Here is a 26,169-nt window from a genome sequence, read left to right as displayed (position 1 = left end):
CACTGGCGGGGGGACATCCTTCGGTGCCTGCTCCGCCAGTAGGTCGCGAACGGGAGGGAGCGGTAGCGCTGCGCTGCCCGCTCCCGCACGCCATCGGCCTGCAGGGTGCAGGGCGCTGGGGGGGAGCGCCCTGGGCAGTATATATATATATATATATTTGTATAGTTCGCTGGCGGGGGGACATCCTTCGGTGCCCGCCCCGCCAGTACGCCGCGAACGGGCGGGAGCGGTAGCGCTGCGCTCCCTGCTCCCGCACGCCATCGGCCTGCAGGGCGCTGGGGGGGAGCGCCCTGGGCAGCATGTAGTGATTTATCCCGGGCGGGGGAATGTACCCGGACACCGGGTGTCTTCGGCCGCCGGGGTATCGCAGCGTGCGCGCTGCGTTCCGTGGCTCCCACACACCAACGGCTTCTGTGGGTGCGGGGAGCAGGGGGGGCGCCCTGGTCTGCGTATTAGACAAACAAGGGCTTACTCCCTATATGTATATAGGTTCCCCAGCTCATGTACGTATATATATATATATATTTATTTATTTATTTATTTGAGCGGGCTTAAGTGTGCCGGAAAGGGGCGGAGCTTAGCCCTCATACAGGAGTCAGCGCCATTTTTCTTCAAATCCCCGCCAGGACTTGCTGGACAGTAAGATGGAGGGGGGGCACAGTGTTTTAAAGCTATATTAGGGTCATATAGCTTTATGGTTAATAATGGACGCATAATCACTCTTATATTACATGAATTCCATGTTTCCCTGTTTGTACCCACTATTGGTTAGTCGACATATGTCGGCAGGTGTGAGGGCTTTGTCACAAGCTGCTGTGGGATTAACCGTCGGCTTCGCCAGCGCATGGTGGTGCTTGATTCGGGAATTTAAGTACTAGAAAATTGGTGTTTGTGTGCTTAAAACAAAAAACATGATAGGGGAGATACAGTTGTTTGGGGATGCCCTGTCGGCATCAATGGTATTTCCTGGTTAAAATAATTCTCAAGCGGTTATTACGTTGTACCAGTATATATATAAATGTATATATATTTATTGGTATATGTGGGGGGGGGGGGAGTTATCAATATTGTGTTTGTATTCTTCCCTCAGTCCCCTCGGGGTTCCGTGATTATTTTTTACCCGTTTCCTATTCATTGCTGTCGACATTTACTATGTTCTGTCGACCTTAACGTTCCTGGTAGAGCCACATAGGGGGCATGTCAGTACGTGGTCATACACATTCACAACACATTACCGTCACTAGAGACCTAACAGGTCTGGACAATCCATGTGCGTATGGGTTATATCTATATGTGTATATATGTAGATATAGATTTATATATGCATGGTTAGGATATATGTGTTTTATTGTGTATTACCTGATGTATATCCATGAATGCTGAAATAATGGTATTCTTATCATGTACTGGTCGCTCTGTTGATTAAGCTCTAGATTGGCCGTGACGAGTTGGTTCGATCCTCTCAAGGAGTCCGAATATTCTTCTCTTCACATCGCGGAGAGTAAATTATGACAGTCAACTTTTGGCCGACGCAGAGCCCGGTCGCAAAGGATCATACACCGGCAGCTAAGTAAAACTTTATTTCTATACTTTGACCTTATTTGCACTGTATGCACATGAGGGAGTGTTGTATTTGGGTAGGCATCCGATAGAATTACCCTACCCAGAGTGGGTAGGCTTGCCTATGTTGATTCTACCGTATAACATTACAGCAGGCTGCCACATGACAGCAGGAAGTGTGACCGGAAAACTGCGGAGGATGTCTCCGGGAGATGATGGAGGAAGGTATACAGCTGTTTGGTGTGACCTCTGTTCAGTCAATCTCGGAGGATACCACTGGTAAGTCTAACTTTGTGAGTTAGCTTCCTTCGCAAAGGTTGGTGACGCATTCTTTTGTGGGATGCAGTCGTTTTATCCGGTTCGATACCGTTCGTTTTTCCTTTTCTGTGCAGACAGTGGAAGGTGAAAAGGTAAGTGTTCTGCAGCCTTGTTAGTTTTGCAGAAGTGGATGTCGTTTTCTGTTTCCACTACATCCACCACTTGTCGCTGAGTCTATCTGGCTGGTCCTCACTCCGGTGAGCACCCGTCTACTAATTTTCAATTAGTCCAGGAATAGACTGGGACCTGTGGGTTATTTATAGAATCCAAAGGGGGACATTCTGGGTTACGGTTGTTTCCCCTTACTGTTTTTTCTAATAGATCTTGCCATTCCCCTCTGGAAGGGGAGGTAGTATGCGACGCCATACAGAGGTGCGCCCGGTTCAAGACATTGTCTGGATGTCCCTGTATAGAGGTGCAAATCGTTGTTTCTCTCTGACTGTTCTTCGATACAGGGATTGGCTGTTGTTCCCAACGACGCAGATGTCGAAAGTGGGTTTCAGAGTAGATACTGACCGGTTAAGGTTCGGTGTTTTTCCTGTGGAAAGAGGTCTGAGGATCCAGAGTTGGATCGGCTTTGCTGTGACACCTCATCAATATGTTCCGTTAATAAAACAGATGGGTGCGGCCTAGGAGGCCTTTTTCGGTGAGCAGGTCTAATACCAGAGTGGTTTTCAAGGGACCCGTTGGAAATGTGGTCCGGGTCTCACATGCGCATGCACCGGAATATAATCCTACTGGCCAGGACATCTCTCCTGTGGTGTCTGCTCGGCTCTCTCGTTCTAGAGGAATGAAGGTTCGGGATCCAGGTTTCGATCCTGGTGTCCGTGCATACAGATCTCCGAAGCTGGGGAGCAGTCCTTTGCAAGGGACGTATTTCCAGAGGATAAGGTCAAGTTGGGAAACTTGTCTGCTATAAGCTTTCTGGAATTAAGAGCTATTTTCGACAAACGTATTCTTCGTGTTCTGCCCGTGTTAGTTCTGCCAGACGACTTGTCAGCGGTGGCGTAAGTAAGCCGCTATGGCGGAACAAGGAGCAAAGCGGCAATGGTGGAAGATGCACAGTTTGCAGTTGAGGGGGAAGTCTGGTAAACGCTATGTTAGCAGTCTTCGTTCCGGAGGTAAACGATGGAGAAATAGATTTCCTCTGCTGACACGATATCCAGCCGGGAAAAATTCAGTCATCATCGAGGAGTTTTCCCAGACGTGACAAGTCTTTGAGGAGTGTCGCAATTGGACAGGTATGCGTCTCGCCTCAACGAGAGGCCTCGGGGAGATTGTTCCAGGTCAAGGGACACTCAAGATATAGCAGTGGACATCCTCGTGACACCGTGGGTGTTTTTAGTCAGTCTATGTGGCCTCTCCGCTTTCACTTTTCTGACGGTGGTAAGCGTAAGATGGTTGAAGGTTCCGGTGATCCTCTTGAATCCTGTCTAGCCAGCGAGGGCTGACTATCCAGTTTTTCATGGTTTACTCATAGAAGATTACTGCCCTCTTCCTCTACGTGAGGTAATGTTACAACAAGATCAGGGCGTGTATCATGACTTGCTGCGTCTGACGGCGGGGCGGTTGAATGCCATATCCTAAGCCGAACGGGTGTTCCCAATGAAGTCGTTTCCTCAATTCTTCAGGCTAGGAGAGAACTAACGGCAAAGCGTTACCACCGTAGTTGGAGTAATTATGTGTCTCGGTGTATATAAGGCTCCTATGGAAGACTTTCAGCTAGGTCGTGCTTATCCATACTTTACAAGCCGGTGTGGATGCAAGCCTAATAAGTTTCTTTACAAAATTTCTCTCTTGGAAAGTGGTCATGCTATTGGCTTTGACGTCCGCAAGGCGGGTGTCGAAAGTGGTGGTTTTGTCTCACAAGAGCCTTGTTTGATCTTTCAGGTGGATAGAGAGGAATTGAGTACTCGGTTGGTAGTTCTACCAAGAGTGGTTTCTGGGTTTCGCAGAAATCGGTCTATTTTGATGCCGGTGGTTACTTAGGCATTAGCTGATTAAAATTCCCTCGATCTAGCCAGGGATTTGAGTATGTAGGTCGCCCATTTGGCGCAGTTTGGAAAAACAGAGGCTCTGTTTGTCTGGTATGTTCCCAGCATGGTTTGGGAGACTGCGTTATGCAGTCTGTTACACGCTGAATCTGTGATGCGGTTTGGCATGTTCGTTCTACGGCTGGATTGCTGTCACCGAAGTCGGTGGAGGTCCATTCTTTGGGAAGATGGGCTTTTCTTGGGCGGATGCCCGAGGAGTCTCGGCGGTTCAACTTTGCCGAGCGAATTCGTGGTCGGGATCAAACGCTTTTGCTATGCTCTACAAGTTTGATACCCTGTTTTTTTGGGTACCTTTTGTTTGCTCATTCGGTGCTGCAGAGTCGTCCGCACTCTTCCGCCCGTTTTGGAGCTTTGGTATAAACCCCATGGTCCTTTTGGAATCCCCAGCATCCTCTAGGACGTATGAGAAAATAGGATTTTAGTACCTACCGGTAAATCCTTTTCTCTTAGTCCGTAGAGGATGCTGGGCGCCCGTCCCAGTGCGTACTGTGTCTGCAGTTATTGCTTTTGGTTACACCCTGGTGGTGTGTCTTCTCTGTCTGGCGGTTGCTACCGTTGTTCATGACAGGGCATGCGGGGTCTTATTTTTGCTTATGTGGACACATGGTTTGTGTTACATATTTTCTCAGCATGTGGCTGTGTTTTGTTCATGCCATTGGCTGGTATTCTACTGAATGCCACGTTCTACGGTGTGTTTGAGGTGTGAGCTGGTATGACACTCACTGTGTTTATAACTATAAATTCTTTCCTCGAAATGTCCATCTCTCCTGGGCACAGTTTTCTAACTGAGGCCTGGAGGAGGGGCATAGAGGGAGGAGCCAGTTCACACCCAGTTTAAGTCTTTATAGTGTGCCCAAGCTCCTGCGGATCCGTCTATACCCCATGGTCCTTTTGGAATCCCCAGCATCCTCTACGGACTAAGGTGGTCATTCCGAGTTGTTCGCTCGGTAATTTTCTTCGCATCGCAGCGATTTTCCGCTAATTGCGCATGCGCAATGTTCGCACTGCGACTGCGCCAAGTAAATTTGCTATGCAGTTAGGAATTTTACTCACGGCATTACAAAGTTTTTTCTTCGTTCTGGTGATCGTAATGTGATTGACAGGAAGTGGGTGTTTCTGGGCGGAAACTGGCCGTTTTATGGGTGTGTGTGAAAAAACGCTGCCGTTTCTGGGAAAAACGCGGGAGTGTCTGAAGAAACGGGGGAGTGTCTGGGCGAACGCTGGGAGTGTTTGTGACGTCAAACCAGGAATGAAACTGACTGAACTGATCGCAGTTGCCGAGTAAGTGTGGAGCTACTCAGAAACTGCTAAGAAGTGTCTATTCGCAATTCTGCTAATCTTTCGTTCGCAATTTTACTATGCTAAGATTCACTCCCAGTAGGCGGCGGCTTAGCGTGTGCCAAGCTGCTAAAAGCAGCTTGCGAGCGAACAACTCGGAATGAGGGCCAAAGAGAAAAGGATTTACCGGTAGGTACTAAAATCCTATTATATCCTGCATTGCAGACAATTCACAGTCACGCCTCCCTGTCAGGCATGTAAATGTGGACGCATGAAGCAGATATGTTTCATCGCCTGTATAATACATGTGCACCAGCGGGTGTGGATCATAGAGTCGACCACACTTAGGTCGACAGTGTCTATATCGACCACCAGGGTTGGACTGGCCCACAGGGGTACAGGGGAAGCCACCGGTTGGCCCTACTTCCTGGGGGCCCTCCCCCTCCTCTAGGGATCAGGTTCCAGACTGTACTGTTACTAATCTAGTACATTATCATGCATGCACTACAGTATTTACTGTATATATTTTTCTAGGGGACCAACAATTGCAAAATGATTAGGCAAACCAATGTGGCGGCTGGGCACACCCCCTCTAGAGACTGGCCACACCCCTAAACATGGGCCCCTACCACTGTATTCCCCCGGTGGGCACTACATGCCCCAGTCCAACACTGTCGACCACTATTGGTCGACAGTGACTAAGGGGTCTATTTACTAAGCAGTGATAAAAGTGGAGAAGTGGGCCAGAGGAGAAGTTGCCCATGACAACCAATCAGCATTGACGTAACATTTATAATTTGCATACTATAAAAGAATAAAGAGCAGCTGATTGGTTGCCATGGGCAGCTTCTCCACTGGCTCACTTCTCCACTTTTATCATTGCTTAGTACATGTCCCCCTAAGTCGACACCTGAAATAGGTTGACACAAGCATTAGGTTGACATGTACAAGGTCGACATGACAAAAGGTCGACATGAGTTTTTGTAGAGTGACGGGGAACCCCAATTAGTGCACCGTGTCCCCTCGGGCAAGGTGCCTCGCTGCGCTCAGTACAGGTTATCGTTCCCAATTGTAGTCCACGTGGATCGTAAAGTATGAAAAAGTTAAAAAATGAAGAAGAAAAAAGTGAAAAACTCATGTTGACATTTTGTCATGTCGACATAGTACATGCCAAACCAGTGTCCATGTCGACCTAATGCATGTCGACCAATAGTGGTCGACCTAGAGACTGGAAACCGCACCAGCTGAGCTTCTTGGGAGTACTGTACTGTACGTGGTGAACACAGGGGGTCATTACGAGTTGATTGCTCGCTAGCTATTTTTTGCAGTGCTGAGATCAGATAGTCGCCGCCTATGGGGGAGTGTATTTTCGCTTTGGAAGTGTGTGAACGCTTGTGCAGCCGAGCGGTACAAGAACAGTTTGTGCAGTTTCTGAGTAGGTCCGAACTTACTCAGCTGCTGCGATCACTTCAGTCTGTCCGGGGCCAGAATTGACGTCAGACACCCGCCCTGCAAACGCTTGGACACGCCTGCATTTTTCCAACCACTTCCTGAAAACGGTCAATTGACACCCATAAATGCCCTCTTCCTGTCAATCTCCTTGCGATCGGCTGTGCGAATGGATCCTTCGTTAAATCCATCGCCCAGCAACGATCCGCTTTGTACCCATACGACGCGCCTGCACATTGCGGTGCATACGCATGCACAGTTTAGCCGAGGTTTGACCTGATCGCAGCGCTGCAAAAAATAGCTAGCGATCGATCAGGTCGGAATGGCCCCCAATATGTCTTTGCTGACTATTCTGGATGATTCCATGTTATAAATTGGTTTTTGTAATAGTTGTGCACAGCAGCGCTTTGGCGTATCGTATAATGTAGGATTTTATTTTATATGCGCACTCTTGTATAGCCTTTTGCAAAGATACCCACGCCATAAGCAGATCTACAGTATAATGGGTGCAATGTGCGTAGTGCACAAAGGCCACTAGGTCCAGGAGAGCCCACACCACACACTCTGCACCCATGTGCAATGAATTACCTCTCCGGATTTCTGCGTGCTGCGGCGCCCATTTTCCCACTAGGGATCAGTCACATGTTTCCGCAGACCTGAGCATGTGCAATAGAGATGAGTCTAATGGTACCCATACCCTTGTGCGATGCGACGCGACATCGCGGGGCATCGCACCGGCAGTTCAGGCCGCTCTGGCGGGTGCCCATCGCACATCGCAGTGAGATATATTTCATGTGTTAAAAAAAACACATGCGATCGCACTGTGATGCGAGAAATATTATGTGCAGCACATACTATCTTGAGAAGCGAGTTACGACCGGCGTGCCCGCGCATCGCGTCGCAAGGTAACTAAAATGTGCATACAACCCTTCGATTTCTCTCACAGATGCGGTCGAAATCGAAGGATAGCACCTAATATCTCACAAGTGTGTGGGCACCATTAGAGAACGTGGTGGGCGCCATGTTTCCGCAGACCTGAGTATGTGCAATAGAGATGAGTCACAGGGAATGCGATGAGCGCCATGTTTCTGGAGAACTGCTCATGCACATAGATTGTAAACTTGTGAGCAGGGCCCTCCTACCCCTGTGTCTTGTCTGTTGTTACCCAGTTTTGTTCTATTACTGTTGTTCCAGTTGTAAAGTGTAACGAATATGCTGCGCTGTATAAGAAACTGTTAATAAACTGGTCATGCACATCATTAATGCTGTACACAATGGCCCTCATTCCGAGTTGATCGCTCGCAAGGCGAATGTAGCAGAGTTACACACGCTAAGCCTACGCCTACTGGGAGTGTATCTTAGCTTCTTAAAAGTGCGACCGATGTATTCGCAATATTGCGATCACAAACCTCGTAGCAGTTTTAGAGTAGCTTCAGACTTACTCTGCCTGTGCGATCAGTTCAGTGCTTGTCGTTCCTAGTTGACGTCACAAACACACCCAGCGTTCGCCCAGGCACTCCCACCGTTTCTCCGGCCACATGCGTTTTTTCCGGAAACGGTAGCGTTTTCAGCCACACGCCCCTAAAACGCCGTGTTTCCGCCCAGTAACACCCATTTCCTGTCAATCACATTACGATCGCCGGTGCGATGAAAAAGCCGTGAGCAAAAATACTATCTTCATAGCAAAGATACTTGGCGCAGTCGCAGTGCGAACATTGCGCATGCGCACTAAGCGGAATTTCACTGCGATGCGATGAAAAAGACCGAGCGAACAACTCGGAATGAGGGCCAATATGCGATAGGTGTATTTGAATGGTGAAGTTATACATTACAGTGGTGATAAACAAGGACGTGTTTTCTCTGTTCTGCAGTGTCTTAAGAGTGCAAGATCTAGAACACACTACGGGGTAATTCAGACATGATTGCTGGTCTGCGTACAGCGAGCGATCAGGTCTAAACTGCGCATGCGTATGCACCGCAATGCACAGGCGCGTCACACGGGTACAAAGTGGATCACCGCTCAGCGATGGGTTTGTGCGACGGATCCATTCGCACGTGCGTTCGCAAGGAGATTGACAGAAAGAAGGTGTCTGTGGGTGTCAACTGACCGTTTTCAGGGAGTGTCTGGAAAAACGCAGGCGTGTTCAAGCGTTTGCAGGGAGGATTCCTGATGTCAGTTCCGGTCCCGGACAGGCTGAAGTGATCGCAGCGGATGAGTAAGTCCTGGGCTACTCGGAGACTGCACAAGATCTGTTTGTACAGCTCTGCTACACATGCGATCGCACACTTGCAAAGCGAAAATACACTCCCCTATGGGCGGCGACTATCTGATCGCAGCAGTGCAAAGATCGCTGCCCAGTGATCAGGTCTGAATTAGGCCCTACATCCATGCCATGTTATGGGCCACATCTAATGGCTTACATTGAGGAGTAAATAACGAATACAAAAAATGTTGTGAAAAGAAAACGTATATGTGGCAGAATGAAGCGTTCAGCATAAAATTGGCCCCTGCTTAATATGTGTGTGGTATAAGAGATCTACAGTGTCCAGTTCGACAGTCAATAGGTCAACCCTATATGGTCCACATGCATTAGACCGACAGATAAAAGATTGATAGGTGAACGGTAGAGAGTGGGCAATGTCGACCGGATGAAAAAGTCAACATGATGGGGGGAGGGTGTGAAATATTGTATGTTTCGTCAAATGTGAACACAATCAGTGTAAATGTGTACCCTCATGGGCTCGCTTCGCTCGTCATGTTTCGTGTAAGGTGCCTCGCTCCGCTCCACTTCCGCTCACCACAGGTTACTAGTGTTCACTCTAGAATCCGGGACGGGCAGGGCGCCGGACCTAGAGGGGCACTAGCGTGCGTGCGCGGCTAAGCCGCGCGCACGCCGGAAAGGGGGCGTGGCCATGCAAAATAGGGGGCGAGTCATTCCGGGTAATAAAAGTGGGCGGTTCAGCCCGCAGACGTAAGATAAGGGGGTGTGGGCGGCAGGCGGCGTCACTGTTGGGGGCGTGCCCAGCACCTACGGAGGTGCTGGGCTTCCCCCAAGCGCTCTCTCAGCGTGAATGGATGCTGCGTGCATGCGCGCGGCATCTTTACACAGCTGTGAGGGCAGGAAGCGGGCGGCAGTTTTAGCAGGGCGCAGCAGAAAGGGCAGGGCGGGTTTTGCCCTTAAAAAAATCGGGCAGGGCGCGGCGCCCTGCTAAAACTGCCTAGCGTGAACACTAGGTTATTATCGTAGACCACGTGGGTAGTAAATCAACAGAAAGATGGGAAAACGTAAAAACTCCAAACAACACGTGTTGATCATTTGTGTCTTGATCATTGTTATGTCATCCCTTTTTGTGCCTGTCGACCTTAAGCACTGTTGACATTTTGTACCTGTCGACCTAATGCATGTCGACACATAAGGTATTGACCTATCATCCGAATCCCGCCCAATATACTGTTTGCTAAGTTTTACAAGTTTGACACCTTGGCTGCTGACGACCTTAAATTTGGTCAGTCAGTTCTGCAGGAACATTAGCACTTTCCCGCCCGTACTGGGAACTTTGGTACATCCCCATGGTACTAAAATGGACCCCAGCATCCTCTAGGATAGGGGTGGGCAACAGGCGGCCCGCGGGCCGGATGCGGCCCGCAGACCGATCCTGCCTGGCCCGCTGTGCCCCACCAGAGTGCAATGACGAGCGGGCCGACATGCCGCTTGTCATTGCACTGCTGTCAGACGCGGCGCCGCTGAGGAATTCCCGGTCACGTCACAGGGTCAGCTGACCGGGATTTCCTCTGTTATCATGCGCTGGGCGGCACGGGGGGCGGGCACTGCAGTGAGCAGGAGCGGCGGCCGAGAAGTGGCGGCCAGTGAGGAGTGGAAGCGGCGGGCAGGGAGCAGGAGAGGCCACATCAGCAGTGACTCCGGCCGGCAGCAGCGCAGATCATCGGACAGCGGGGATTGTCTGCCACTGTGACAAACAGGTAAACCCCCTGTCCAGCCAGCCCCTGGATCACTGCTTAAGCTGCTATGTAGGTTTAGGGGTGGGTAGGGAGGGGGGTTAAAAACAGCAATATGGGTTTAGGGGAGGGGGGGGGGGGGAAGGGGGGTAGGGACTGTCTGCCGTAATGTGTAAAAACGGGGGCCCTGTCTGCCGTAATGTGTAAAAACGGGGGCGCTGTCTGCCGTAATGTATAAAAACGGGGGCGCTGTCTGCCGTAATGTATAAAAAAGGGGGCGCTGTCTACCGTAATTATAAAAATGGGGCGTTGTCTGCCGTAATGTGTAAAAACGGGGGCCCTGTCTGCCGTAATGTGTAAAAACGGGGGCCCTGTCTGCCATAATGTGTAAAAACGGGGGGCGCTGTCTGCCGTAATGTATAAAAACGGGGGCGCTGTCTGCCGTAATGTGTAAAAACGGGGGCGCTGTCTGCCGTAATGTGTAAAAACGGGGGCGCTGTCTGCCGTAATGTATAAAAACGGGGGCGCTGTCTGCCGTAATGTATAAAAACGGGGGCGCTGTCTGCCGTAATTATAAAAACGGGGGCGCTGTCTGTCGTAATGTGTAAAAAGGGGACGCTGTCTGTCGTAATGTGTAAAAAGGGGGACGCTGTCTGTCGTAATGTGTAAAAAGGGGGACGCTATCTGCCGTAATGTGTAAAAAGGACACGCTGTCTGCCGTAATGTGTAAAAAGGGATCTCTTTTTGAGTATTTTGTGTGTGGCCCTCGAATATTCGCTGGAAGTGTTAAGCGGCCCCCCAGCTGAAATAATTGCCCACCCCTGCTCTAGGACGTAAGAGAAAATAGGATTTTAATTACCTACCGGTAAATCCTTTTCTCGTAGTCCGTAGAGGATGCTGGGCGTCCGCCCAGTGCTCATTTTTCCTGCTGAAATTTCGTTTATCTTTTTGCACAGTTTCGTGTGTTACGATGTTCACAGCTGTTGCATTATGCATGCTGGTTGGCATGAGTTATGTTAAAGGACATGGTAGCCGGCATGTTTTGTGTAGGGTGTGAGCTGGTGTGAATCTCGCCACCAGTTTAATATAAATTCCTCTCTCGTAAATGTCCGTCTCCTCGGGCACAGTTCCTATACTGAGGTCTGGAGGAGGGGCATAGAGGGAGGAGCCAGTTCACACTGTTAAAAAGTCTTAAAGTGCCGAAGGCTCCTGCGGAACCGTCTATACCCCATGATACTAAAATGGACCCCAGCATCCTCTACGGACTACGACTACGGACTACGAGAAAAGGATTTACCGGTAGGTAATTAAAATCCTATTATAAGGAGAAAAGGTATAGTAATTGGACTAAACTATAGGTTGTTCACATCCTAGATGTTGCTTAGCTCGATTGTATCATTCGATCTTTGAATCATACAGTTTACGGCCTGGCCAGCCGTAAAAATTTACATTTTTATCCATATAAATACAAAAAGCAATAGATGGCTTCAAAGTGCAAGCTGCTATAGAAAGAACTTGCATGTTTGTTCATTCACCTGCCTTACTATTTAACAAATAAGCTGCAAAGCCACAAAGTTGTTTATCAAGTGTTTCTAAACACATGGGGGGGTCATACCGAGTTGATCGCTAGCTGCCGTTGTTCGCTGCGTAGCGATCAGTGAAAAAAAAGGCTTATCTGCGCATGCGCGTCGTACGGGTACGAAATCCATTGTGGTTTTGCACTGGTTCTAGTGACGATTCCACTCGCACAGCCGAATGCAAGGAGATTGACAGAAAGAGGGCGTTTATGGGTGTCAACTGACTGTTTTCTGGGAGTGTTTGGAAAAACGCAGGAGTGGCCGGGCATTTGCTGGGCGGGTATCTGACGTCATTACCGTGTCACTCGTCGCAGCAATCATCGCACAGGATAAGTAACTACAGGGCTGGTCTTGTTTTGCACAAAATGTGTTTGCAGCCGCTCTGCTGCTCAGGCGTTCGCACTCCTGTAAAGCGAAAATACACTCCCCCGTGGGCGGCGACTATGCGTTTGCACGGCTGCTAAAAACTGCTAGCGAATGATCAACTCGGAATGACCCCCATTGTCGGGACTTTTCTAGCTGCATGTCACTAACAGGTGCAACCCTAATTACTGGATAAAGGTTTGTTTGAGCAGCCTTCTAATCACTGTTGAACCAGTATCCGGACTCTGGGTCGACACCAATTAGGTCGACACCCATTGGTCGACAGTGGATGGGTCGACACTGGAAATATGGCGACAGCGCCATTAGGTCGACATGAAACAAAGGTCGACATGAGTTTTTCACTTTTTTTTGGAGGGGGGGGGGTTTCATACTTTACAATCCATGTGGACTAAGATTGGGAATGGTAAGCTGTGCCGAGCGCGGGGTAGTGGAGTGAGGCACCTTGCCCGCACGCTCGCCATGCAAGGGGACACTGTGCACTAATTGGGGTTCCCGGTCACTTGACGGAGAAAACGACAACCAAAAAACATAAAAAACTCATGTCAAACTTTTTTCATGTCGACCTTGTTCATATCGACCTATTTCTAGTGTCGACCTAGCCACTGTTGAATAATGGGTGTCGACCTAATGGGTGTCGATCTAATTGGTGTTGACGCTGAGTCCCATACCCGTTGACCCAGCTGTATGATATAAATTCCTGGGAACTTGTGGCTATCGATTGTATCGTTTTCTTTAAAAAGCTTGAAGGTATTACTGATACATTCTTTTAAGGCTGTGTCTGCATCACATTGTGTCCAGTTAAATGTTATATTGTGTTGTAACATGATTGCAGTTTTTCAGGTGTAATATGTGATTTTTTTTGTGTATTTTCAAATATTGTATTACATCAGTGTGGATCTGTGTGCAAAATAAGTATTCATGTGCTTCTATTCTGGTGCGCTGTGACCATCTTTTTTCCTTTTTTTTAAAAATTCTCTGAGGGATGAGTATCCCTCATGTCAGCAGCAGTAAAGGAATAAAAATCTAAATAATTTTGATCGTGCTATTGGTCATTTTTATGCAGTTTGTCTATATACTGTCCAAATGTTCTTATGGTTCAGGAGATTTTGTAATGAGTCAGTGGTATTTGCTATATATATATATATATATATATTTCTCTGACGTCCTAAGTGGATGCTGGGGACTCCGTCAGGACCATGGGGAATAGCGGCTCCGCAGGAGACAGGGCACAAAATTAAAAGTTTGACCACTAGGTGGTGTGCACTGGCTCCTCCCCCTATGACCCCCCTCCAAGCCTCAGTTAGATTTTTGTGCCCGGCCGAGAAGGGTGCAATCTAGGTGGCTCTCCTAAAGAGCTGCTTAGAATAAAAGTTTGTTAGGTTTTTTATTTTCAGTGAGTCCTGCTGGCAACAGGCTCACTGCAACGCGGGACTAAGGGGAGAAGAAGCGAACTCACCTGCGTGCAGGATGGATTGGGCTTCTTAGGCTACTGGACACTAGCTCCAGAGGGACGATCACAGGTACAGCCTGGATGGGTCACCGGAGCCGCGCCGCCGGCCCCCTTACAGATGCTGAAGAGAGAAGAGGTCCAGAAATCGGCGGCTGAAGACTTCCCAGTCTTCTTAAGGTAGCGCACAGCACTGCAGCTGTGCGCCATTGCTCTCAGCACACTTCACACCGCGGTCACTGAGTTTGCAGGGCGCTGGGGGGGGCGCCCTGGGCAGCAATGTAATTACCTTTACTGGCTAAAAATACATCACATATAGCCCCTGGGCTATATGGATGTATTTAACCCCTGCCAGGATTACAGAAAAAACCGGGAGAAGAGCCCGTCGTGAAGGGGGCGGGGCCTATCTCCTCAGCACACAGCGCCATTTTTCCCACACAGATCCGCTGGTGGGAAGGCTCCCAGGCTCTCCCCTGCACTGCACTACAGAAACAGGGTTAAAACAGAGAGGGGGGGCATATTTTGGCGATATTAATATATATTAAGCTGCTATAAGGGAAAACACTTACTATAAGGTTGTCCCTGTATAATTATAGCGCCTTGGTGTGTGCTGGCAAACTCTCCCTCTGTCTCCCCAAAGGGCTAGTGGGGTCCTGTCCTCTATCAGAGCATTCCCTGTGTGTGTGCTGTGTGTCGGTACGTGTGTGTCGACAGGTATGAGGACGATGTTAGTGGAGGCGGAGCAATTGCCTGTAATGGGATGTCACCCCCTAGGGAGTCGACACCGGAATGGATGGCTTTATTTATGGAATTACGTGATAGTGTCAACACGCTACAAGGTCGGTTGACGATATGAGACGGCCGGCAAACCAATTAGTACCTGTCCAGGCGTCTCAAACACCGTCAGGGGCTTTAAAACGCCCATTACCTCAGTCGGTCGACATAGACACAGACACGGACACTGACTCCAGTGTCGACGGTGAAGAAACAAACGTATTTTCCATTAGGGCCACTCGTTACATAATCACGGCAATGAAGGAGGCGTTACATATTTCTGATACTACAAGTACCACAAAAAAAAAGGGTATTATGTGGGGTGTGAAAAAACTACCCGTAGTTTTTCCTGAATCAGATAAATTGATTGAAGTGTGTGATGAAGCGTGGGTTAACACCGATAAAAAACTGCTAATATCTAAGAAATTATTGGCATTATACCCTGTCCCGCCAGAAGTTAGGGCGCGTTGGGAAACACCCCCTAGGGTGGATAAGGCACTCACACGCTTATCAAAACAAGTGGCGTTACCGTCTCCTGATACGGCCGCCCTCAAGGAACCAGCTGATAGGAAGCTGGAAAATGTCCTAAAAAGTATATGCACTCATACTGGTGTTATACTGCGACCAGCGATTGCCTCAGCCTGGATGTGCAGCGCTGGGGTGGCTTGGTCGGTTTCCCTGACTGAAAATATTGATACCCTTGACAGGGACAGTATTTTATTGACTATAGAGCGTTTAAAAGATGCGTTTCTATATAGGCGTGATGCACAGAGGGATATTTGCACCCTGGCATCAAGAGTAAGTGCGATGTCCATTTCTGCCAGAAGATGTTTATGGACACGACAGTGGTCAGGTGATGCGGATTCCAAACGGCACATGGAAGTATTGCCGTATAAAGGGGAGGAGTTATTTGGGGTCGGTCTTTCGGACCTGGTGGCCACAGCAACAGCTGGAAAATCCACCTTTTTACCCCAACTCACCTCTCAGCAGAAAAAGACACCGTCTTTTCAGCCTCAGTCCTTTCGTCCCCATAAGGGCAAGCGGGCAAAAGGCCAGTCATATCTGCCCCGGGGTAGAGGAAAGGGAAAAAGACTGCAGCAGACAGCCTCTTCCCAGGAACAGAAGCCCTCCACCGCTTCTGCCAAGTCCTCAGCATGACGCTGGGGCCTTACAAGCAGACTCAGGTGCGGTGGGGGGTCGTCTCAAGAGTTTCTGCGCGCAGTGGGCTCACTCGCAAGTAGACCCCTGGATCCTACAGGTAGTATCCCAGGGGTACAGATTGGAATTCGAGACGTCTCCCCCTCGCAGGTTCCTGAAGTCTGCTTTACCAACGTCTCCCTCCGACAGGGAGGCGTATTGGAAGAAATTCACAAGCTGTATTCCCAGCAGGTGATAATCAATGTACCCCTCCTACAACAGGGAAAGGGGTATTATTCCACACTGTTTGTGGTACCGAAGCCAGACGGCTCGGTGAGACCTATTCTAAATCTGAAATCTTTGAACACTTACATACAAAGGTTCAAATTCAAGATGGAGTCACTCAGAGCAGTGATAGCGAACCTGGAAGAAGGGGACTATATGGTGTTCCTGGACATCAAGGATGCTTACCTTCATGTCCCAATTTGCCCTTCTCACCATGGGTACCTCAGGTTCGTAGTACAGGACTGTCATTATCAGTTTCAGACGCTGCCGTTTGGATTGTCCACGGCACCCCGGGTCTTTACCAAGGTAATGGCCGAAATGATGATTCTTCTTCAAAGAAAAGGCGTTTTAATTATCCCTTACTTGGACGATCTCCTGATAAGGGCAAAGTCCAGGGAACAGTTGGAGGTCGGAGTAGCACTATCTCGGGTACTGCTACAACAGCACGGCTGGATTCTAAATATTCCAAAATCGCAGCTGATCGCAACGACACGTCTGCTGTTCCTAGGAATGATTCTGGACACAGTCCAGAAAAAGGTGTTTCTCCCGGAGGAGAAAGCCAGGGAGTTATCCGAGCTAGTCAGGAACCTCCTAAAACCAGGAAAAGTGTCAGTGCATCATTGCACAAGGGTCCTGGGAAAAATGGTGGCTTCTTACGAAGCGATTCCATTCGGCAGATTTCACGCAAGAACTTTTCAGTGGGACCTGCTGGACAAATAGTCCGGATCGCATCTTCAGATGCATCAGCGGATAACCCTGTCTCCGAGGACAAGGGTGTCTCTTCTGTGGTGGCTGCAGAGTGCTCATCTACTAGAGGGCCGCAGATTCGGCATTCAGGATTGGATCCTGGTGACCACGGATGCCAGCCTGAGAGGCTGGGGAGCAGTCACACAGGGAAGAAAATTCCAGGGAAAGTGGTCAAGTCTAGAGACTTCTCTCCACATAAATATACTGGAGCTAAGGGCAATTTACAATGCTCTATGCCTAGCAAGACCTCTGCTTCAAGGTCAGCCGGTGCTGATCCAGTCTGACAACATCACGGCAGTCGCCCACGTAAACAGACAGGGCGGCACAAGAAGCAGGAGGGCAATGGCAGAAGCTGCAAAGATTCTCCGCTGGGCGGAGAATCATGTGATAGCACTGTCAGCAGTGTTCATTCCGGGAGTGGACAACTGGGAAGCAAACTTCCTCAGCAGGCACGATCTTCACCCGGGAGAGTGGGGACTTCACCCAGAAGTCTTCCACATGATTGTGAACCGTTGGGAAAGACCAAAGGTGGACATGATGGCGTCCCGCCTCAACAAAAAACTGGACAGGTATTGCGCCAGGTCAAGGGACCCTCAGGCAATAGCTGTGGATGCTCTGGTAACACCGTGGGTGTACCAGTCAGTGTATGTGTTCCCTCCTCTTCTTCTCATACCCAAGGTACTGAGAATTATAAGACGGAGAGGAGTAAGAACTATACTCGTGGCTCCGGATTGGCCAAGAAGGACTTGGTACCCGGAACTTCAAGAGATGCTCACAGAGGACCCATGGCCTCTGCCGCTAAGAAGGGACTTGCTTCAGCAAGGACCCTGTCTGTTCCAAGACTTACCGCGGCTGCGTTTGACGGCATGTCGGTTGAACGCCGGATCCTAAGGGAAAAAGGCATTCCGGAAGAGGTCATACCTACCCTGGTCAATGCCAGGAAGGAGGTGACCGCACAACATTATCACAGCATTTGGCGAAAATATGTGGCGTGGTGTGAGGCCAGGAAGGCCCCCACGGAGGAATTTCAACTGGGTCGATTCCTGCATTTCCTGCAAACAGGAGTGTCTATGGGCCTCAAATTGGGGTCCATTAAGGTTCAAATTTCGGCCCTGTCGATTTTCTTCCAGAAAGAATTGGCTTCAGTTCCTGAAGTCCAGACATTTGTCAAGGGAGTACTGCATATACAACCCCCTTTTGTGCCTCCAGTGGCACCGTGGGATCTCAACGTAGTTCTGGGATTCCTCAAATCACATTGGTTTGAACCGCTCAAATCTGTGGATTTGAAATATCTCACATGGAAAGTGACCATGCTGTTGGCCCTGGCCTCGGCCAGGCGAGTGTCAGAATTGGCGGCTTTGTCTCACAAAAGCCCATATCTGATTTTCCATTCGGACAGGGCAGAACTGCGGACGCGTCCCCAGTTTCTCCCTAAGGTGGTGTCAGCGTTTCACCTGAACCAACCTATTGTGGTGCCTGCGGCTACTAGGGACTTGGAGGACTCCAAGTTGCTGGACGTTGTCAGGGCCCTGAAAATATATGTTTCCAGGACGGCTGGAGTCAGGAAAACTGACTCGCTGTTTATCCTGTATGCACCCAACAAGCTGGGTGCTCCTGCTTCTAAGCAGACGATTGCGCGTTGGATTTGTAGTACAATTCAGCTTGCACATTCTGTGGCAGGCCTGCCACAGCCAAAATCTGTAAAGGCCCATTCCACAAGGAAGGTGGGCTCATCTTGGGCGGCTGCCCGAGGGGTCTCGGCTTTACAACTTTGCCGAGCTGCTACTTGGTCAGGGGCAAACACGTTTGCAAAATTCTACAAATTTGATACCCTGGCTGAGGAGGACCTGGAGTTCTCTCATTCGGTGCTGCAGAGTCATCCGCACTCTCCCGCCCGTTTGGGAGCTTTGGTATAATCCCCATGGTCCTGACGGAGTCCCCAGCATCCACTTAGGACGTCAGAGAAAATAAGAATTTACTTACCGATAATTCTATTTCTCGTAGTCCGTAGTGGATGCTGGGCGCCCATCCCAAGTGCGGATTGTCTGCAATACTTGTACATAGTTATTGTTACAAAAATCGGGTTATTATTGTTGTGAGCCATCTTTTCAGAGGCTCCTCTGTTATCATGCTGTTAACTGGGTTCGGATCACAAGTTGTACAGTGTGATTGGTGTGGCTGGTATGAGTCTTACCCGGGATTCAAAATCCTTCCTTATTGTGTACGCTCGTCCGGGCACACTATCCTAACTGAGGCTTGGAGGGGGGTCATAGGGGGAGGAGCCAGTGCACACCACCTAGTGGTCAAACTTTTAATTTTGTGCCCTGTCTCCTGCGGAGCCGCTATTCCCCATGGTCCTGACGGAGTCCCCAGCATCCACTACGGACTACGAGAAATAGAATTATCGGTAAGTAAATTCTTATTATATACACTGTCCATGTGATCCGGCTCTCCTTTAAAATAATGTACTGCACCGGGTGCCCCCGTGATGAATGAAACATATAGGCAATAGACGCGGCACTCCTGGTGTCTGGATCAATAAGAACTCGTAGTAGGCAGGTGATAGTGAACAACGTTTCAATGACGTTTATTGTGTCATTTTCCTCAGGTCTAAAAACAGTGATACATGAATCTACATGTTGTGCAGGTACAGCGGATACAACCCCTGTGTCTGCCGCTAGTAGAAGTACTGGCAGTAGGATATTTGGTGACATCTGTTTGAAAACAGATGTCACCAAATATCCTACTGCCAGTACTTCTATTAGCGGCAGGCATAGGGGTTGTATCCGCTGTACCTGCACAACATGTAGATTTCTGATTGCGGGTGATACTTTTCAGCATCCCCATTCTGGGAAAACATTGTATATACTGCACACACTAACATGCACCTCCCGCTTTGTTGTTTACCAGTTGATATGCCCCTGTGGGCTGTCATACATAGGTAAGACACAATGCATGTTTAAGGAACGTATGGCAGCCCACAGGTCTGCTATCAAATTGGCTATCACTAAGGGCACTAGTGAACAGCCCGTTGCTAGGCATTTTGCCTCCCATCGGCATCCATTAACCACACTTAAATATAGGATGATTGATCATGTGCCAGCATCCATCCGTGGGGGGGACCGCGGGGCTAAGCTTTTGAGGCTTGAGGCACGGTGGATTTACTGTTTAGATACGGTCTCTCCGCGAGGACTTAATGAATCCCATGGGTACAATAGTTTCCTTTAGATGGGTTAAGGGGTAATGTATATTTACTTTATCCTCATCGACATATTTGGTTGTTCCATCGGCATGTGCATAATTTCTTTAAACATATCATGTCTGATATTAGCTTTATTAATTAACTATTACTGTGGTTTCTGATAGCGTTTGTATTCCAAACATGTCACACATAAAGAGCTGTGGAATGTGGTATGTAATATAACCAACATGGTACTCCGTTGTCTGATCAGTTTAATATGTCATCTGTTACCATGATTGTTATTCAGAATGTATCTCACCAGTGCCACATATATAATCGAGTTATGCTGTGTGACATAAGATTGGTATGATATCCCGCTGGTTAATCCGTGTGTATTGTTATCTGCAGCTGCCGTTTGTATTTGTGTATGTGTCATTATGGTGATGGGGAGCACGATAGAGGGAAGTGACGTAACGCAGCGTCACTTCCGGTACGCTGGAGAGGGCGGGCGGGGTCCCGCCGAACGCAAGCCACATTCACAGGGTGTTGCACACTTTATAAGGTAAGACATGTATCACTGTTTTTAGACCTGAGGAAAATGACACAATAAACGTCATTGAAACGTTGTTCACTATCACCTGCCTACTACGAGTTCTTATTGATCCAGACACCAGGAGTGCCGCGTCTATTGCATATATATATATATATATATATATATATATATATATATATATACACACAGCGCCGGCACTCGGACTGCCCCTCGGGCTAGCTTGCTCCGGTGCCCTCCACTAGGGTGTCACCCCCATATCCAGAACGCAATGAAAGAGGCGGCACTCAGAGACTTTTTTAATCAAAAAAGGGACTTTAGTGCATAAAGTGCTACATCAAAGTTTCGGGGTACTGGACCCCTTCATCAGGATCCTGATGAAGGGGTCCAGTACCCCGAAACTTTTATGTAGCACTTGATGCACTAAAGTCACTTTTTTTTATTTAAAAGTCTCCGAGTGCCGCCTCTTTCATTGCGTTCTATATATATATATATATATATATATATATATATATATATATATACTACCTTTTTGCCCGCGGCTTCGCCCACGTGAAAATCTTAACGCAATAAGAGTATTTTCATTGTGCCCATCTTCAAGTTTAAGTTCGCTACCCCTTCTCACCCTCCATGATGATGGGGGCTGAACTTGAAGTGAAACGGCATCGGGAGTATCACTATTCAGCTCAGTGACCCTGAAAACTATGGAATTTTTACATGTCACCCCATTCCCACCCCCACCCCTAGGGGTGCAAGGGATGTTTTACCCTCACAGTATTTTTTCCAGAGTGTAAGTCATATGTGTACCAAGTTTGGTGTAAATTGCTACATGCATTCCAGAGTTATGCTGGAACATACATACATACATACATACATACATATATACATACATACATATATACATAGATCCGTTTTTATCTATAAATAGATTATATCATTTTGTGTTACTATTTTTTTAACAGTATTTTAGCTGTTTCTGTTGGGAATATTAAGTTATATTTTGTTTTCACTGTGCGCAGCTCAGAGATAACTTCTTTTGTATCCTTTGTAACCAATATTGCCAGTAGTCATAGGCAGCACCCCCCAACCAATTATTCACAGATATATTAAATACAGGGTACTTGTATCATCAGTAACCTACAAAGTACTTGTGCAGTGGTTACATCAGGTCCATTTCCCCTTCCCCCCTTTTTTTTAATCAAGTATTTTTATTGATTTGTCAAAATTTCACACATTCTCAAAGAAAAAAGGGAAACATTGGACCCTATGCAGGTTCAGTAGCAGATTCTGCTAAATAGCAGAATCTGCTACTGCTTGTGATCGCATGCTGGGGGGGCCGCCCAGCATGTCAAGTTCCCGCCCAGAGTTGCATAAGCAGTGTAATTGTGATCGCATTGCTGACCAGTCATTAGCGGATTTACCCTGCATACGCAGTATGGCCGCGCATGCAGCCGCACCGCCGTCATCTTTTCACCGGAGAAGCTGTATGTGATGTCATGTATCCTCCCCGAAAACGGTCCGGCCACACCTGCATTGGCCGGACCACTCCCCAGCAACACCGCCCCGACGCCCGCTGCTGTCACTCAAAGTGTGATTGCATCCTTCTGGGAATGTGGAGTGAAAAGTCCACCCCACCCACAGTTTTTTTGTGGGAGAGGATATGACTGCCAACCAAATGTGTTTCCAATAAGCAGACTATTCTTGGGGGCCGAGACTTAATTTGCCTAAGGATGAGGGAATGTTTGAGCCTGTCATTAAGTTCAGGTAGATTCCAAGATAAGACTTTCAACATAGAGATACATGTACCATAAATCATGAGAAAGATCCCACCACTGCACAAACTGAAATAAACGCACAAAAGTACGCTCTACCAAAGCCTCTGCCAGCCACATCACAGAGAATACATAAGTGAAAATGACATACAGTATGCTCTAATAAACAAACAAAATATAGAAGAAAAAATATGAAAAATAATAAACACACATGAAAACCCAACCACTCCCACCCTGTATACGCACACCGTATACCCACCCCAACAGAGGTATATTTTGACCCTAATATAGTATATAAACCCGTAAACTAATTTAAAGCAATATAGAAATAATAAAAAAATGTGGGAAGAAAAGGGAAAGGGGACAACTATGGGGGTCATTCCGAGTTGTTCGCCCGTTGCCGTTTTTAGCAGAATTGCGATCAGGCTAAAAATCGTCATTTATGCGCATGGTACGCAGCGCGCACGCGCTAAGTACTTTCACACAAAACTATGCAGTTTTACACAAGACCGAGCGACGTTTTTCCATCGCTCGAGTGATCGTAGTGTGATTGACAGGAAGTGGGTGTTTCTGGGCGGAAACTGACCGTTTTCCGGGAGTGTGCTAAAAAACGCAGGCGTGCCTGGTAAAAACGCAGGAGTGGCTGGAGAAATGGGGTAGTGACTGGCCGAACGCAGGGCGTGTTTGTGACGTCAAACCAGGGACCAAACAGTCTGCAGTGATCGCAATTTAGGAGTAGGTCTGGAGCTACTCAGAAACTGCAGAGAAATATTTAGTAGCAGAACTGCTAACCTTTCGTTAGCAATTCTGCTAAGCTAAGATACACTCCCAGAGGGCGGCGGCCTAGCGTGTGCACTGCTGCTAAAAGTAGCTTGCGAGCGATCAACTCGGAATGAGGGCCTATACTCGGAACCTAAGGGGCATGATGTCCCCAGCCAAACAGGATCAGACCCAAAGAGGGACTTTCCAAATTAAATAGTATAACTAAATAGAGGGTAAGCCAGTAGGCCCATACCATAGTCCACAGCATATGAGGTAAATTTACTAAGAGGGGAGTTCTATTTAAGATGGGATGTTGCCCATTCCAGGTATTATCTTCTAGAAGGTGCTAGATAAATGAGAAGTAGAATCTGATTGGTTGCTATGGGCAACATCCCATCTTAAATAGAACTCCCATTTTAGTAAACGTACCCCAAATAGTCCCAATAATGAATAATGCAACCATCATGAGTCAAAAATTAGAAACAGCAAACAGAAAAATAAAGCATCTCAATCATATAGCACAAAAATGGTATTCCGGTCTTTGTAATTAAGGACTTTAGCAATAAAAGTTTGTGGTTGTTCTCCCAGTGGAAGAGGGGGCATGTAGGAATGTGATGAGCTCGTTCATTCACAAATTGTGGTGTAAAAGCATCCTTACCGAACACATTGGTCTTCCAGGATTGTAGAAATTGCTCAGAGTTAGTGTCTTCTGCCTTCTCTGGTAAACCCTCAAATCTAACATTGTTCCAGCGCAGATTTCAATATCAATCAAATCATGCTGACAAGCAGTCGTCTGTAATTCGAGCGCAGTTTTCCTAGAACAGGAGCACTAGAAGCCTCCATAGTAGATATGCAGATCTCCATTTCCCCAGTGTGGTCCCTCCTTTTTTGCATATCTTGTCAGGTCAGTGAAATATCAATATGGACCTTATCCACCAGCCTCTTCTCATAGTCTTTAATTGCCTGAAATTGTTGAACCATAGTGACTTCAGAGGAGGTAGCCATATCAGGGGATGAGGGAGAAGAGCCAGAGACGGGGAGATTGCACTTCAGTCATTTTAGAGCCGAATTCCTGTGGGCAAACTTCTCTAACTTAGCCGCAGTTGAAGAATGTGACCTCCGCACCATCAGGCACACTAAGCAGAGGAAAACAGTCACAAAGTAAAGCCCAGAGAATGGGGGAACAAATACTCAGCAGGGCAGTAGAAGTCCAACAGCTGTTTTAGTGCTGAGAATCCAGGTAACACTGAATTGCAGAGGGATAGCTAATTTACTTCAATCACAGCTGAGTTACATGGACAGGCCTTATTAAATTGCAACAGGAGCCCAGGACTGGCAGGAGAGAAGTCTTGCAAGGCTTGTAGGCGTGAGAGCTGGCATAGAGGACTTTGGATGGCAGGGAGGAAAATCAGGAACCACATTGAAAAAAGGGGGCACAGCAGCACCACACATTCACCCCGGTGCAGACACCAGACAGTACAGCAGGAGCAGTGTGGGCCATCTTCCACCCCCAGGACACCACAGCAGTCTCAGGGGTAGTGCACATGATAGGGAGGCACAGGAGACCGGATGCAGCCACCACACTGTACAGATGCTAGATCCAAAATGGCACCTAAGCACTTAGCAGGCTATAAAATCTGGGGAAGATTGGTGCTAGCAGACAGGCCAGGGGCCAAGCACCACCAGGGCCACCTGCTGTGTTAAGTAACCAGAGAAGGTAGAGAGGAACTCGGGCAGCTGCAGGAAAGCCAGAGCTGCGGATGTAAGATGGCACCAAGGTGTCCAATCCATCCCAGGCAGCAGAACGAGATGTAGTCACAGCCTCATACACAAGTCCAGGCATCAGAGTGGCTTCAGGCATCAGTAGAGGGCGGGGGGGGGGGGGGTGTTGAGAAATTCCACTAAGTGGCAGCAGGATGGGCAGGCTGAAGAGCTCAGGAACCCACGTCCTACTCTATGTCTAGTTAGGCTCCCCTTCCCCTTTTTGGTTTCTAATGTTTAAATTACTGTATCGCACAGTACAATCACAGTGATCTTAAGACTTTAGACCTTCAGGTTTCAATGACTTATGAACGAGGGATGGAAAAATTGCTGAAAACTCCCAGAAATACCTTAATGTTCATTACAATAAGATGTCCAAAGGCCTTTTTGACGTCTTCGTTTTTTAAGCTGTAGATCACAGGATTTAGCATGGGTGTTAATGTGGTAATAATCAGTGAGAATATCTTATCAACATCTAGAGTGAACGAAGAGGTGGGTCTGAAGTACAATGTAAAAATTGACACGTAGAGTAGGGACACAACTGTGATATGAGAGGAACATGTAAAGAAGGCTTTACGTCTGCCAGTGCTGGAATGGATCCGAAGAATGGCTTGAATAATGTACACATAAGACATAATGGTAAGGGTGAATGGCAGAAAACCAACAAACACTGACTCCATATATAGCATATGTTCCATTCTGGAGGCACCATGACAAAAGAGCTTCATAATAACGAGAAGATCACAGAAGAAGTGGTTGATTTTATTGAACTGAAAGCAATGAATGTCATAAACAATAGAAGTAGCAGGAATGGCTGCTGCGAGTCCCCAAACCCAACATGCAGATGACAGGAGAGAACAGACCTTGCTGTTCATGATGGTAACATACCGCAGGGGGTAGCAAATGGCAATATATCGATCATAACTCATGGCTGTTAACAACATAAACTCACAGCATAGAAGAGCTATAAAAAAATACATTTGGGCAATACAGGCTGAAACAGAAACACATTTATTTCCAGAAACATACGTGTCCAGTGTTTTATGCATAGTTACTGTACTGTATGATATGTCCATGATGGATAAATGTGATAAGAAATAATACATTGGAGTGTGCAGATTGTGGTCTGCGTAGATTAGAAGACATAGAATGGAATTTCCTATAACAATAAGGAA

General features: G+C 47.8%; 1 long non-coding RNA gene across 2 annotated transcripts in view; it reads left to right on the top strand.

The window, feature by feature from the left end:
• Positions 1-26,169, top strand: part of LOC134947903 (uncharacterized) — a 218,053-nt gene that overhangs the window by 1,458 nt on the left and 190,426 nt on the right. For both annotated transcript variants that reach the window (XR_010182848.1, XR_010182847.1), the window contains exon 2: positions 20,558-20,711. This is a non-coding gene — a long non-coding RNA (uncharacterized LOC134947903). The remainder of the gene's footprint in view (positions 1-20,557; positions 20,712-26,169) is intronic.

Source organism: Pseudophryne corroboree, chromosome 8, assembly GCF_028390025.1.
Source record: "Pseudophryne corroboree isolate aPseCor3 chromosome 8, aPseCor3.hap2, whole genome shotgun sequence".
Classification (NCBI taxonomy): Eukaryota; Metazoa; Chordata; class Amphibia; order Anura; family Myobatrachidae; genus Pseudophryne; species Pseudophryne corroboree.
This window is presented reverse-complemented; position numbering and strand designations above follow the sequence as displayed.